We start from the raw sequence: 16,392 nt of genomic DNA, 5'->3' as shown, positions 1-16,392 counted from the left end.
ATTTACCTCTGGGAGTTTTGATTTATGTAGCAATTTACAAAGTGTAAAATACCGCAGGGCTTGGGCAGAAGAGAGAGGCAGAGGCTTAAAAAATAAATATCTAGCCTTTGTGGTAATGAAGAAGAATTAAGAAATATGAACCTGCACAGAAGATGCGAACTCCAGAAAAGAAATAGAAGGTTAAGAAAAATTCTGTCATTTCAAAGTTATTCTTCTAATTTGGCAGGAGGGTATGAATATAAATCTGGAACCTGGCGTTACAGGGCACATTTCTCCATCAACCCCAGCACCGCGCCTCTTGCACCCTCGAGGTCCGTCTGCTCTGCCGCCTCTTTTGCTGCTGCCAGGAGTTGTAGCTGAGGGACACGGCCCCGGGATGGGCAGCACCTTCACTCGGGCTTCACCTCCCTTTGGGCATGTGCAGCATGCACACCTGTGCCCGCCAGAGTGAGTGAGCGAGCGAGCGAGTGCGATTGGCGCCGGACCCCGCGGAGCGCTGTTCCACCTGCGGGCGTGTGTCACGGCGAGCGGGACGGACGAGGTTGGGGAGACGCTGAAAAGCCCTCGCCTCCTTGTCACTGCTCACTCTCAGCGCTCCTGGTTTGACGGGGCGACCCTGCCGCTGCCTCTCATCCCGCTCCCCGCGGCCGTGCACCCATCGCAGCCGGGGCTGGTGCGCCCCTTCGCTCCTCACCGCGCCGGGCTCAACTCCTCTGCCCAGCTCCGCCCGCTCTGCTGTCACCACCTTCCTCCCTCCCCTCCCACCTCGAGGGCTCTCTCCGCTCTTCCGCAGCGCCCTGCCCTCACCTAGTCCCTCACCTAGTCCCTCACCTAGTCCCTCACCTAGTCCCTCACCTAGTCCCTCAGCTGCTCCCGCCGCTCCCCGCCCTCCCTCACCTCTCCCCTCACCGCCGCGCTCGCGCGCGCGCACGAGTGACATCACCCCTGTCCAATCAGCCGCCGCCGCTCCCCGCTCGGTCGCGGCGGCCCCGCGCGCGGGCGGCTGTCAGGCGGGCGGCGGGCCGCGCCGTGCCCGTGCCAGGTGCGCGCCGCCGAGGCGGGACGCCGCGGGGTGACAGCCCGGCTGCGCGGCAGCGCTGCACAGGTAGGGCTCGGCACGGCTCAGCTCGGCTCGCTGCGGGGTGGCTGCCTGTCCCCTGCCCGCTTTGCGCAGCGGGGTCCCGCTGCAGAGACGCGAGTGCGAGCCGCTGCCGCGGCGCTGCCTCGGGTGCGGGGAGAGGGCAGCCCCCGGCAGCGGGCGGTTCCGGGGAGGGGGACGCCGCCGCGGGTGGGTTCGCGTGGGCGGGGGCCGTGTCGCGGCGGGGAGTCAACTTTCCCGGCCGGCGGGGCCGGGGGAGCTGGGGCAGGTGCGGAGCGGCGGGCGGCCGCGGCCCCTCGCCGCGCGGCTGGGCGGCGGCAGAGCCCCGGGGTCCCCCGGGGACGATACCGGAGCTCGCGCCGCGGGGCCCGTGGCGGTGAGGCGGCCGGGGGTGGTGTCGTTACACGGCGAGGGAAGGGAGGGTGGGGGAGCCGCCCCCTGCCGGGGCGGCTGGGGACGGGATTACAGGGACCCCCGGGCTGCCGAAAGTGGGACGCCTTCCCCGGGTCATCCCCTGGCGAGCGCTGTGCCATCGCGGGCCGGGCGGAGGGGACGCGGCTGCCGCCCGGCCCAGGGGTGGGGGCTGCAGCCGAAACCTCAGTCTTGGTTCCGTCTCTGGTTCTTCCTGGCGCATATATAGGTTTGGGCAGCTTATGGAAAAATGCGTCCGTAGTGTGCTCTTACAGCTCATCATTTCAGCACCGCCGTTGCTGCGCGGGTTGTCTGGCAGAGCAGCCTGCACGCCCACGGGCAGCCGCCTCGTCTCGTTTACTTGTGTGCGTTTTGGGTGTATTTAATGGTGATCAGGGGAAAAGGGATTTTTTTTTTTCCATTGCACATTCTTGCAGTAAAAAGAATAGTGTTTCACTTTGTTTTCCCCTTGTAAAATGCTAATTACGCTGCTTTTCTGTGCCACTTTTCCTAAAACGGCAGTAATTCAGCCTGACTGTAGTAACACCTGCTGGTGAGAACAGAAATACCACTTGCGGACGTTGCCATTGCTGAGCTCTGCCAAAAGTCACCTGAAGGGGCTGAGCTGCACACAGAGCGAGGGGCTCTCTAGGAATTCCGTCTGCTTTATGAAGCGCTATTTAATGCCGCTTATAAAACCTAGCGGAGATTATCTATGCAGTTAATCAACTATGCTCCATTTAGTAATGAAAGTAAACCACGACCTGTGAACTAAGATTGTTTTTGATGGTTATTATATTAGCGCCGATTAAAAATATTTAGAGGGTTCTTTAAGGTTTAAAAAATAAACAATTATATAATTACTGGTGTGTACAAATTAGGCAAAAAAAAATTGCCTAAAAATCTATGCAGTGCAAAGGTGGCTGTATCAAAGGATGTGCTAACAAATATATGTAGTATCACCTTTTTGTATAAAATTACTTCTAAAACAAGTAAAAAGAATTAACCCAGGAAATTGTATAAAAGCAAAGGGAACCTTTCTGAAATAACTTGAAGTTATATAAAAAATCTCAATTTTGCTCTTCTGCCATTAGTAACTTTTAAGTGTCTTTCTTGAAATATTGTGCAAATCTCTATGAAAGGATGATCTTTGGCCCATGTTACACAAGTGATAATAATCGACCAAAATTTCTTTAATAAGAACTTTCCTTAATATTGCAGGAGCCTGTTGGTAGCATGGAGCTTTTGTTTTTTTGTTTACATTTGAATGTGTGTTATCAGCATCAGTTGCTCAATTTATGTATTTGTATGTAGTGATAGTTAACATTTCATCAAAATACACCTTATCCATCTAAATTTTGCAAAAAGTAAAAATAAGAAGCTAAACAAAACTCTCCTGTCTTTGTTCATGTTTTTATTATCTACAATGCTGTTTTAAGCCAACAAGAGATCTCCAGTTTTGCTTCTGAAAGACACCAAAACATAATGCAGCCTCAGCACAGCTGTATGATAATGCAGGAACTTAGTCAATTTCATAGGACCTTAAATCAAGTATATTAAACACCTTCTGTAAAAGACATCCCACATTATTAAGGTTGTGGAACAAAGAGCTTCTAAGCGCCTTTTTGAGCATGCCTTTCTAATAGTCTTAACTACATGATCACCTACTATTTTTCTACAGGAGCTCTGTCTCATTCAGTGCACAGGATGAATGGAGCTCACTGAACACAATTCAGTATTTTGCTTTTGTTTATCATTCTCATTGATTGCTGTGTGAGCCCATTATTTATTTACTCTGCATTACTCAACTCTGAAGACAGGACTGATAACATCTGTATGGACTTCGCTAATGTGCCTATCATTAAGTGATCAGAATGCCTCACAAATAATAATTAATCAAACACTACCTAATGTGAGACTAGACTTTTACAGACAGTGAACACAGGCACAGAGAGGACTAGATGAAAAGTATTCACTCATTTTTGGTGTCCAATTTGAAACTCCTACAATTCTTGTAAATATGTTTGCTGCAGTTACAACTGCCACTGGTTTTGTGACAGTCCTGAGTACTCTATGCATCTGTGAATATATCTGCAGAGTGGATGGGAAAAAGAGGAATCCACAATTAATTACAAACTATGGAACTTTTGGGTTAATAGCTGTGCGTGACAGTAAGAGCAATGGTGGAAACTACAACAGGTAGGACTTCAACCATTAAAGCCTTTATGGCATAGTACAGAGCCCCTGACCCCTTTTCTTTCTGCAAGCCCTGCCTCCCTCATTCACTGCACACATCCCTCTTCTTCGGCAGGCAACCCTTGCATTAGGTTCTGTATCCTCTTCTGTGCATGTTCATCCTGTGCACTGAACAAGGCAAGGTAATTTTGAAGAAGCAGTACATGTTTATTTCATTACTGTATAAAAACATACACACTCGAGGGGAGTGAATTATGGTTTCACAGACAGCAGACTCGAGGGGAGTAAATTGTTTCACAGACAACAGTGTTTCTAATTTTCATAACTTTTGTGTGGTTGATTTAGTAACCTTAGTAATATTATTTCATGTTGTTTGTGGGGTGAAATGTGGATACATGTCTCATGTACTTTCTTCTTAGAAAATTAATGGAATTAAAAAAAATCAAAACTAAACCAAGAAAATTCAGAAAATTTTCAACTCTCAAAGTAAATTTCTTCTTGTGGTACTGTATTGAAACCACAGTGGTTATCAACAGTATTGGAAAAGTTGAATCCTTTGCAAAAGCTCTTGAACTTTTAGCACTATGAGAGATGGCGTTGTGAGAGTACAATCCCTTTTACCGACACCAGTGATAATGCAGAATGACATAGTTTGTTGTGCATGTGCCCAGGTACTTCTGATAGTGGAAAAGTGGTGAAAGACTGGAGTTCTTTCTATTCCAAGCTTTAGAGAGAGTGTGTCATGGTGGATGAGGGCTCTTCTACCAGTCCTCTGCGAGCACTGTCCTTTATAGTCTCCTCATCCTCCTGTAGACAGTCTCAGTCTTCATTTTTAAAATATTGCTGGTCTTAACCATTAAAATTTGTCTTCAGTTTCTTTCCTCAGCCAGTCCTGTCTCTCCTTGCATTTTGCCTGTCAGCATTCCTTCACTTTACTTTTCTTTGTTCCCCAGAGCTTCCTTTTCTTGATTTGCTACATCAGTCCAGTCTGAGACTACATTCTCTACTTAATCTCCACTGACTTTTTTTGTGCCTTTACTAGATGTTGGTCTCAATTTTTACTCCTCTGTGTAGACCATGAGGTGGCTTCTGTTCTTCTGCAAACAACACAGTACTGTCTTAGAAGCTGGTTAGGTTTTGGTACATTTTTAGAGATACAGGAAAGAGCGCAGCATTAACTCAAAGCTTGCTTCTGTTGATGGCTTCTATATGTAGTCACTAACCTTTTTTTTGGAAGTAAAAGACACTTTTACTGAAAGAAAGAAGGAAGGAAAAAAAAGTGTTTTTCCTCCATTGGTCCTTTTAAAAATGGAACTCTTCAATGAATTTTTTAACGAGGTAGGTTAAATATGCATTTCTGTGTATGCATTGGAAGAAAGCAAGGACAGACAGGACACTTTGCCAAAGTTGTAAGTAGTAGTAAACATTAGAAATGCTGAACAACTAAAATAGTTCTAATTATGAAGAGACATTAGCAATTCTAACTGGAGCATATACATGACCCGATGACCTTGAGAGTCTCTTCCAACTGAAATGATTCTATGATTCTATATACTGTATATTTTGCTTAACCTTGCTAAGTTTTGGGGGTTTCTGGGGTGGTAAATAAAATAACTGATGAATTAGGGTTGGTTTGTGTTTATACTTTTTGTTTGTTTTTAATTTTATGTTGTTTTGCTACAGCTACTTTAAATAAATATTTACAAAACCGAAATCTGATCTGAGATCTGAATAAAACTGTGTAACCACTGCACCATAGTATTTTGTTTGCATAAGGTAGTCCTTTTGATATGATTAAAATACTATTTGCAGTAACTTAGTAGCTCTCATGTCTGAAATGGGGGGACATGGAAGAGTTACCGTTTGCATCACAGATTGAATAATTAATGTGAGACAACACGTAAAAATATTTTTGTATTTGTGCAATCTTCTTAAGAACTCATGTGAGCAGTGCAGTGTTGAAATGAGGAAATATATATATTTGACAAGTTCTTTGCTTGTATTTATGTAATACTTTTATAATTGACACATAGTGGCCAGATGATGTTGTTGTTCCCATGCACAGGAGTTAGCTTGTAGCACAGCAATCATGATTTAGTAACGAGATAGGTGTTCTTTTTATAGCTTTATTGGAAACATCCTACTTTACCATAGACAATTCAATTTTCTCCAGTTTAGCAAAACAGTTGAACATGAGCGTGACTGTAACTTACTGTTGATTCCAATCAAACCAGTACTCCAAGTTGTTAGGCATGTACTTGAATTTACGACTGTATTAGTTTCTGCATGAAATTGTCTTTCTTATCCATAAAATTTGAGTAATGCATTTCTGTCTAACAACTACTAAATTTAATTTGTTTCTAAAAATCAAAGAAAGGTGTTGACATAGTCAGCCAGGCTGACTGCATCAGGTTACTCAGAGAAGTTGTGCACTTTATCTCCTTCGAAGTTTTCAAGACTCAACTGGATAAAGCCTCCAGCAACCAGATCGGATGCCTGAGCTGACCCTGCTTTGACCAGGAGATTGGGCTAGAAACCTCCTGATGTCCCTCACAACATCAATTATCCTATGAAGTTACCCTGGCATTCTCTAGAAGGGGGAAACATCAATATACAGCCTGACCAGTGCTTTCTGAAAGGGGAGGGATAGCTGTTCCAACAGGCAAAATGTTTGATGTCTGAATGAAATATGTAATTTTACAAACTGAATTACCTTTTTACTTTTCATTGGTAATTGTGTTTAAATGCACTGCTAGGTTTGCTTTGTGCATTAGGCAGGCTTGATGTTATATTGTAGGTCTGTTTTATGGGAGATAACAACAGGATTCAGTAGCTTGGTCAGTTAACATTGGTATGTTGTAATGAGCTGTAGTACTTATGTGATGATACCTCTTCAGTTTCATTGGAAGAAAGAATTCCTTTTATTAATACAGCTGTTTTATATTATGAAACATATTTTTCAAACAAAATCTCTGAATGCGAATATTTAAAACAAACACTGGATGTTGGTAAGTGGAACAGGCTATTAATGATGTTTTAATGTCTTAATGTTGTAGCTAGTTAAGGTGCTAATCTTTCTGAGAATGAGTAGCCCTTGCTGAATGAGAAACTTCTGTATTCTGTAAACTCAGTGGTTTGTTGTTTTTTTTTTTTTTTGAGTACCTGCTTATAATTCAAGTAATATGTGATGCAGTGATCAATATATTGTTTTTTTGAAAGCTACCTTGATTTTATGAATATCATCAATTCACCTTTCACATACATTTTTTTCCCCTCACTATGTCTGTTCTTCAAGCTTTTCATGTTCAAGCCTAGTCACAGTTTAGGAGAAATAAAATAATTTATTTCACTTCTTGCATGAGAAGAGAGAAGCAGCCTTATACCCTAAATATTTCTTAATGGAAACTTCCTTCCAGATAAGTGCATTTCCAACTAGTTTGCTTTCTGTGAGGCTTGAAATAAAGCTGATTTTGTTTTGATAGAGGCAGTCAGTCACCTTCCCAACTACTTTCCCGTAAGACCTAAAATAAATTAAATGTCTCTATTTTGGAGATCAAACCTGTATTTTCTTTTACCTACTATTATTAGTGAACTTCAAAGAGTGCCTGGTAGGATAACTTATTTGTTGTTAAAGCTTGCTGTTTCTAGAAGTTAGAAGACTCACTGCTGATGCTAATAGTGCTTTTAGCTGAAGTATTGCATTTTTTCACTATGAACATTTTTGAGGAAAGCAAAAATAATACAGATTAAGATAAATGAGAAAGAGCAGCTAGAAAAATATATTTTATTTTCTGTGTTTCTTGTGAAGAATAAGGCCATCACTCTTCTGTACTATTGCCAGAAGCCCAGTTCCCCTTTTGTCAGCTGTCTACAGTTCAGTTCTTTTATAAAAATGAACTTTGGAATATTTAACAGTTTCCACTTCAGATTTTCATTATAAAGGAGCTCCAAGGGACACCAGCTGCTGCTGAAATAGATCTTGGAAAGCCAGGCATTCTGAAATGCTCCTTTTTCCCCTTCTTTTTGTCACTTCCTGAACTCTCTTTGCTCTTTATTATTATTATACCTTTTCTGGCTGACTTTTCCTGGCCCTGCAATTTTTCAAAATTTTCTAACATATCAATGTTTTAAAAAAGTATCCATTTATGCCACTTACATTAGGTGTGTCAGTGACATCCCTGGAAAATACATAATCAGGCCATCACAATGGCAAAATTAGTCTACAGCTTAACCATATTAGGTTATTTTCGAAAGTCACAAACTAAAGACTGATTAAGTGAAAGTCCAGCATTATCTGGGCTTAAAAAATTATGTATGAATTTGTTTTTTATTATTTTCATTTATTGACTCTCTATGTAATATATGAAAACTGTGTAAACTATTGAAAACAACAACAGCAACAAAACAAAAACCAAAAGAACACTGAAGAATAACGAGTAGTGCCAATGCTGACTTCTAAACAACTGGGATGATAGCTCAGTTATACATTATTGTTCATCTTCCATTTCAGTTTTGCATTAGATCTTTTGGGGTTTGGTTTGTTTGTTTGTTTTCCTTTTTTCATTGTTTTAAAGTCATTATAGGTGAAAAGGCTTTTCCTCAGAGTTATGGAGGGAATGCTGAATAAGGTCTTCGGTTCTTTGGCTTATCATCATAGTTCATTGCCTCTTACATTTCTTGATGCTGATCTGCCCCATGGCAAAATGTATTGATGCATTAAGTGGAAAATTACAGTATATGGTGAATAATTAATATCACAACCAATTTATCTCAAAATTCTTATCTTTTTGAAAAGTTTATTTGTGTGAGTGGACTATTAGCAGTTTAGATGAAGATTTAATTTCCTTTTAAGTTGCTGGTATTTACAAAATAAGAATCTGGAAAGCATTGACAAAACCTAATTAAATTATTAAAAACTTGCATAATGGAAAAAATACATAACTGTCTCATCTGATGTATTGATCTGGCCTCATCTAGTCACATTACCTTAACATGTATTTGTATATATACACAAACATATCTATATGCGTGGTCTTTTTTTTTTTTTTTCCTCTCAGTGCCCTTCTATTTGTCTGAAGATAGTGGACTGAAGAAGAAAGTTGACTCTAATAAATACCCCAAGAATATGAAAGGAAAGAGAAGCAGACAATCTCAAGTAGGCTGACTTTTAAGAAATGAGTTTAGAAGTTACTAATTGCATTATTTAAATGTCACTGTAAACAGTAGTTTGAGGTACTTGCATTGTATTAATGAAATAAACAAGAAAAACAAAGTATACTTACTCCATAGTGGATGTTTTTTATTCCTCTGGGGACCTTCTGCCAATATGTGCAAAAATGAGTCATTACTTGAGGTGTTTTCTAGAGCTGAAGTATTTCTCTCTGTTTCTTCTTAGAAAATCATATTGAATGTGAATCAGAAGCAAAAATAATGTAAATTCTCCCTATGAGATGGTGCAGTGGATAATTGTTTTAAAAATATTGAAGAGGGGTTTTTTTGTTGTTCATTTTTGATGTAATGGTGAATTGCATTTTATTAGCTAAGAATACTTGAGATGACTAAAGGGGTTTGAATGAAAAAGAATTTATGACATTTTCATTACCAGCAGTTTGTTGGTTCATTTATTATTAGGCTATGTGATTACAAACTGTGATTTTGGGGCATGGAGAAAAGTGGTATGACTGAGAAGAAAGATTAATTTGCACTTAGTTGTATAGGTGAGATACAGAAAAAGATAAATCTGACTAAACCCAGTACTTAGTTTTGTGGAAATGTGAGTTTTGAACCTACTACTCGGAACAGCAGAGTCCTACATAAACTTAAAGGCATAAAGAAAGTTTTGTAGTTAAAACAGCCCCAGGTTTGTAATAAAGCACAGCTGCTCCCATTTCCGCTCACATTCTTTGTTTGTAATACGTTCTGTGGGTTCTCTACAGACCAGCTGACCCAGTCTTAAATGTGGCTGAACCATAAAACCTGTTTTGTCTCTTTTCTATGAGATCTTATTTGAAGCACTCAGAAGATATAAAGACTTTTTCTTCTTCACAGTGATTAACTCCACACCAATGTGATGATTCTGTTACAGCATCTTTGTATGATTCAGACCTTCCCTATGCATATACTGGAAGGAAGCACAGAGGTTTAGGATGTGGGTTTGTGTGTGTTTTTTTTCACTGTGACAACTCTGAAAGACTCATACTTTAGTGTATTACCTCAGTTTTATTTACATTCATGTAGCATGCTTTTGTGGCCTACTGATCTTATCCTTGGCAGTGTTGCTAACTGACAGTATTTAAACTGACAGTGATTAAGTAAAGCTTAAAAATAGTCACTGATGTTTCCTATGTGTGTGCTTGTTTGTTTTTAAAACATTAAACACTCTTTCCTCATCTATGCTAATGTATACTGGTACTAGTGTGACAAGAGAAGAAGGTCTGGAAGGAGTATGTGTGCCTTTTTGGCCACCATCAAAAAAAAAAATCTACTCTGTCATATCCATCAGTGAGAACAGGTCATGATTCACCGTTGTGCTATTATTTAATACTATCAAAGCACCTACAGTATTTTGGGTTACAGAAGTACTCAGCCTTCAGCCATTTTTTCCAGGCCAGCTTGAAGAAAAACTGGTGGATTAATATAAGTACAGTGAAGGATAGGGAACACCTTGAAATGCAATTTTTATTTCAGCAGTTTGGCACCTGTCTCTAGACAGCCCCTTGCTCAAGTCAGCACACTTCTAGCTAGAAGTCCCTTGATATTTGTGACTGTCCAAACTAAAGCACTCCAAACATTTAGGATATTCTTGGCCTATCTTTCAAGGATTTACATGATTAATGAGGCATTACTCTTTTTTTTTTTTTTTTTTTTTATAACTATCAAATATCTTTTTATAAAAAGGGAAAGCATTTGTTGTGTGGGTACTAGCTAGATAGTGTGGTATTTAATGGGGTGTGCAAGCAGCCAAAGAACAGTTGTTTGGTGGTTTGACTTGGAGACATTTAAAATCACAAAATAATTCAAAGGGAAATATGGTTATCCATATAGCTAATTAACTACATTTTGGAAATTTTGGTTTACAGGATAACTCCAGTTCAGCTTCATAAAACATGGATTATCATTGGAGAGAGTCCAGGGGCTAATTATTGCCGGCTCTGAGAGAATCAGTTGTTAAATACCTTCTTTCCAATAGTTTTTGCTTGTCACTTTGTCTTATTCATGTGAAAGTTTTGTCAGAACACAAAATTCAGTAAGGGCTTTTCAGAGTTAAATATAGGCAGATTTACATGAGAAGACATTTATTAGCTGTTAGTATTAGGCCTTAAAACTTTATTATCCAGATGGAAGTTTTGGACTGGACTGAGCACTCTCTGTCTCTCTGTTTCCCATAGCATAGAATAACGATATTTAGGTGCTTGGAGTAACCTCAGAGAACATGGGTACTTGTGCTTCTTCTAAACAGTCCTTCAGGATGTTGCTAAGCACTTACATAAAAAGTGTATTTATGTTTGTGGTTTTCTGTCTGTTAATCTACTTTTTTCTTTTTTTTTTAGTTCTGACTTAATTATTCCTGGTTTATGGGATCTTTCCCTGGGGATCTGTTTAGTGCACATGAAAAAATGCCAATATGTGCATTTGGGCAGTGTTTTAAAATGTTATTTAATCTTCCTGGCAAATAGTAAAATTTTCTGTTACTGGATGTATTAGTATTGTTTGTGCTCACGCTTGCCTTTCAATTCCTGGCCCATTAAAGTCTGTAAAGCTGTCTTTCATCCTGGGTGGTTCTCTCATCTTCCCTGGAAGTTCTCTTGATGGCCTGGGGAGATCTCCTTGGGTGAACTTGATCTCACTCCTAGGGGTAGGGAGTGAGGAGAAGCTGGGTCAGAGGAGGTAACAGATGATGAGTGCTAACATAAGTTTGCCTAGCCTGTTGTCTGCATGAGTTTAAATCCACATCAGTGATTTAAAATAAATAGTCTGCTTTTGCCCTAGTTTGGATTATGACTGCTCATAAATTTACTGACTATGTCTCAAAAACAGAGAGTCATCTGAGACACGTTTCAAAAAGTAGTAGGAGTGCAGCCAAATCTTATGTTCCTACAGTTGTCATGTTAGGCCTTTCAAAATCCCTCCGATTTGGAACATAATAACCTATGAAATTATCTGTCTGCTTAGAGGTAGTCTTTCAGACTTCATGCTTGTGAAAGGCACCCAAGAACTGGAGGTACTGACTTGGTCCATGAACCTGTTGTCTGTTAATTGAATGGTGACAGGGCAACAAAGATGATAAAGGGAGTGGAGCACCTCCCTTATGAAGAAAGGCTGAGGGAGCTGGGTCTCTTTAGTTTGGAGAAGAGGAGACTGAGGGGTGACCTTATTAATGTTTATAAATATATAAAGGGTGAGTGCCACGAGGATGGAGTCAGGCTCTTTTCAGTGGCAAACAATGATAGGACAAGGGGCAATGGGATCAAGCTGGAACACAAGAGGTTCCACTTAAATTTGAGAAAAAATTTCTTCTCAGTGAGGGTGACAGAGCACTGGAACAGGCTGCCCAGGGGGGTTGTAGAGTCCCCTTCCCTGGAGACATTCAAAACCCACCTGGACACGTTCATATGCGACCTCACCTAGGCATTCCTGCTCTGGTGGGGGGGATTGGACTAGATGATCTTTTGACGTCCCTTCAAATCCCAAACATACTGTGATACTGTGACTTCAGAACAGCAGCATCTCAGAAGGCTTGCCAGGCCAAGATTATGGGCTTCAACTGATCCGAGGACATAACATGGAAACGTGCTACTTAATTCACAGTTTGAAGTGTAAGCCTGCTGTCTCTCAAAATACCTAAGAAACAAAGAAAAATACAGAAGACTGTGATACCAGATAAGGACAGATTTTCTTGTATTAAGTACAGGAGCATATAATCAAATCAAAGATGCAGATTAATATAGCAGGATTATTATTGCTAATCTTTTTTTTAAGACTTAATAGAAGAAAATCTGAAGCTGTAGTTCAAGCCAAGCAATTCAAGAAGCTGCTTGGTGATTGAGTATGATCAAACTATGAACTATGTTTTTTGTTGAAATCTTTCACTTTTGCATACACAAAATGCCTTGTTTTCTAAGTATCGGGAGTTCAGTTGTTGCTGTTATATTTTAAACAATTTTATTGCTCTTCCTATATTTCTACATTATAAATGTTTCCAAATAAAAATAATCTTTCGTATTTGGCATTCTACGCACATTTTTGAATGCATTTGTGACTAACTCTCTATAATTGGACCACTTCTGAGAGTGGAATTGTCGTTGGCTGATTAATTTATATTTCAGTTTGTTTGCAGGAAGATAGGGACACTTGTAAGAATGAGCTTTTTAGTTGCAAAGTTTTGCATTGTTGCATGTAGATAAGTAGAAATGTCTGTATTGTTTTTTAGGTAGTTAATCCTAGAAGGCTGGCTTAGAAGACAACTGAAAGCAATGAAGGAATCCTTTATAGATCATTTTCTTAAATTGCTCATCTGGAGCTTTAAGTTTAAATTTTTTCTCAATTCAATGTGATATAAAAGCAGAAATAGTTGTTGCAGACTTCCAGAAGTATTCTCTCATGGTTTGACAGACAGTTGCAAATAGTGGGGGTTTTTGTTAATTCTGGCTGCAGAAGTGTATACAAACATTACTGTGTCTCTTTTTTCTCTGTTGGTCTAGTGACAGTTGGCAGGTGCTGCCTTCCAATAAGTGAGAGCTGTGAGCCGCACAGCTTGGTAATTGGCATAGAAGTTAGGTAAGGAAATTGCCTCCTTGTCTTATGCTACAATACAGCCTTTTTGAGACAAGTTATTTTCCTTTTCCAGAGAAAATCAGCCATTATTAAGTTTTCTCAAAGAAGAAGTGCACACATGTAGGTAGCATGAGGAAAAAGTACTTGTCCTCAGGGTGCCTTGTCATTTGCTGAACCAACTAAGAGTTGACAGCTGAGTCTCACTGATATTTTTGAGAACCAGTCTAAGAATATTTGAAAGGTAAATTGGGTGCCTGTTGGGAAAAAAATTAGGTGTACCTACCTGTGTGAAATGAGTGGCAAAATATAATCCTGTACAAGGAAAAAAAAAAAAAGTTGTCTGTTTGCAGTTATAAAGAGAATGGCTCATTTTTCCCCTCCATTAAAAATTATACTTTTGTACAACTTCTATATCTGAAAATACGATTCTTTGCTCCTTTGTTTTTCTTCTTCTTGCTTACTGGAAAATGAGGAAGAAAAGTTATATTTCTGCAAATTGTAGGAGAAAATACTATTCTGAGATTCAGTTGCAAGTTATTTCTGTCATTAAGATGATTCATTAGGAATATGCTTACAAATTAATTTTCATTGAAGCAGCACTTCTTTTTGTCACTCAGAATCAGGCTGCTGTACAAATATACTTCATATGAATAGCAATAATAAGGTCCGCTAAGTAGGTACAGAAACCTGATGGAAGACTGGAAAGTGAAAATGATATGGTTAAAAACATTAAAGCATGTGTGGAAAGCATAGGAATATCTTGGCATCTTTCTTACTGAACACTCCAGCTCCTCCTTTAAATTTGTGGTACAAGGAATTTTCTTTCAAGTCATATATGATTCTTAAGACAGATTAATAACTTTATGTAATATCTAAATTAGAAACCATTTAGGAATTCATCATAAAATACAACTTCTATCTTGTTGTTTAAAACTGTGTAATTATGCATGTTGCTGACTGTAAATGATTCATCTTGAAAGCGGTATCAGCAAATCAGCTAGATTCTCCTTGAAACACTGACTTGATGTGTGTCCTATGTTCTAACCTCATACACCGTTAGTGTCAATACTTCATTCCCTTCTCTTAAGCCTATATTACTCTTGTTACTTTGGGTCAAAGAATCATAGCCTTACCCCTCTGAAAGAATAATGCCTCCACACTTTTTAGCAATAAAACATTGATACAGCAATGTTACCAAGTTCAATCCCATTTTCCAATTCTGATAAAAATAGTAATGAAAAATCTTACATCAAATGCATTTAATGACAATTTTCTCTAACTTCTGAATTCCAAATCCAAATGTATTTATTATAAGTTAGTGAACTACTTCTGCTGAACTAGTCACATTTATTTAAAAATTGTCCTTCCCCTCTCTCAATCACAAATATTAATAAGTTTTGTTCCATTTAACCAGACTTTTATAATTCAAAATTCTGCTCTTGAAGCTTTTGCTACTGTGAAGCTTTGCAGTTGATGCTGATAATGGGAAAAAGTTAAATCTAGTGGTTTACCATAGCTTTAAGGAATATTGCACCCTCTGCAGGTCTTGTAATTCCTAGAAAGAAATAGGAAAAAACATGGATTTCCACTGTGATTAGCTGCTTATTAGGTTTGACATTAATCACACATGTGGAAGTCTGCATTGGGAATCATTTACTGACGTCAAGGGAGTGGTACTGTCATAAAACTGATTTTAATGAACTTTGTAGGAATTCTTACACAGCTTTGAAGATGAGAAGTAGTTTACGCAACATCTTGTTTTGCCCACAAAAGAGTAGATTAATTCAGCTTTTTAGCTGCTATTAATTGGACAGCTCTCAAAGTACTATTTGTTCAATACAAGTAAGATGAAAAATCTGACCTGCAAATGTAAGAGCACTACAACTACTGTTCTGTTAGTGCTATCCAATATTGTTCTAGCAGCTACTTTTACTACATAAAATTATTTTCATATATTATATTTCTGCATGTATGAACAATATCTGAACCCTAAGAGGATCCCCTTATAACTTACTGTGTTAGCTGCTTGAAGGTTGCTCTAGGTACCTATGTGGATTCTCAGGCAGCATTGGCATTAGGTTATACAGAACTTGTAATGTCCATACCCCATCAGATGATCTCTGAATTTTCTTATGTAGTACCTTGTTGCTTTCCATGGATAGATGTGTTGAACAAGGGTGAAATTAAGTTTATTGCTTTGCAAAAGCCATTTCACTAGCTCTGTTTCCTATGTTGATTTGGCTGCAAATAGAATAATGAAATATTTAAAGAAGTTTTAAATGCTGCTGCTTCCAATCTAAAACATTTAATTTCTGATGGTTGCTGAAGGCAGCTTGGATGCTTCAAAATGCGAATAAATTTAGGTTGTGCTTTTCACCACTGGAAAAAGTTGAATCTCTTGTGAGTGTTGGCATTATAGATAAAGCTATAGTTGGATTTGCCATTGCATAAGGAAGGTTATTTCTCTGCTATTTGGTGTCCATGGGTGCTGAGCATTTCATATATCCTTTAGATACAGATTGCAACATAGAGTGATGTTTTAATTTCATTTCAAGACTCTTAATTACCTGAACATTTCATTTGGCTCTGATATGTACCTTGGAGCATATTGGCTGCGGAGTGTTCACTTGATGGTTTCGCTATATGGGGTTGTCAATTTTATGTGATGAATAGCTCAGTAATTACTGAGGCATTCCATACTTTGTGAGTCTATACCAAATTGTAAAATTCCATTCATTCTTAAAAACAAAAAAGCTATTTCAGGTTCATTAGGAATCCCTAAATTATATTTTTAAATAGCATATTTATAATTCTGAGTCTTGAGATCATTTTCTAAGAACCTGGAAGTAAATTAGACAATTAGTTTCAATTAAAATTAACTAAAACCTGTGTTCTCATAGGAAATTACTATC

At 39.2% G+C, this 16,392-nt stretch overlaps 1 protein-coding gene across 1 annotated transcript in view; it reads left to right on the top strand.

Moving 5' to 3' along the window:
* Window positions 1-963: 963 nt before the first annotated feature.
* Window positions 964-16,392, top strand: part of CNTN1 (contactin 1) — a 248,240-nt gene continuing 232,811 nt past the window's right edge. The window contains exon 1 of the mRNA XM_065838300.2: window positions 964-1,105. The gene's annotated coding sequence lies outside the window, so the exon portion shown is untranslated. The remainder of the gene's footprint in view (window positions 1,106-16,392) is intronic.

This window comes from Patagioenas fasciata, chromosome 1 (genome assembly GCF_037038585.1).
Source record: "Patagioenas fasciata isolate bPatFas1 chromosome 1, bPatFas1.hap1, whole genome shotgun sequence".
NCBI classification, from domain to species: domain Eukaryota; kingdom Metazoa; phylum Chordata; class Aves; order Columbiformes; family Columbidae; genus Patagioenas; species Patagioenas fasciata.
This window is presented reverse-complemented; position numbering and strand designations above follow the sequence as displayed.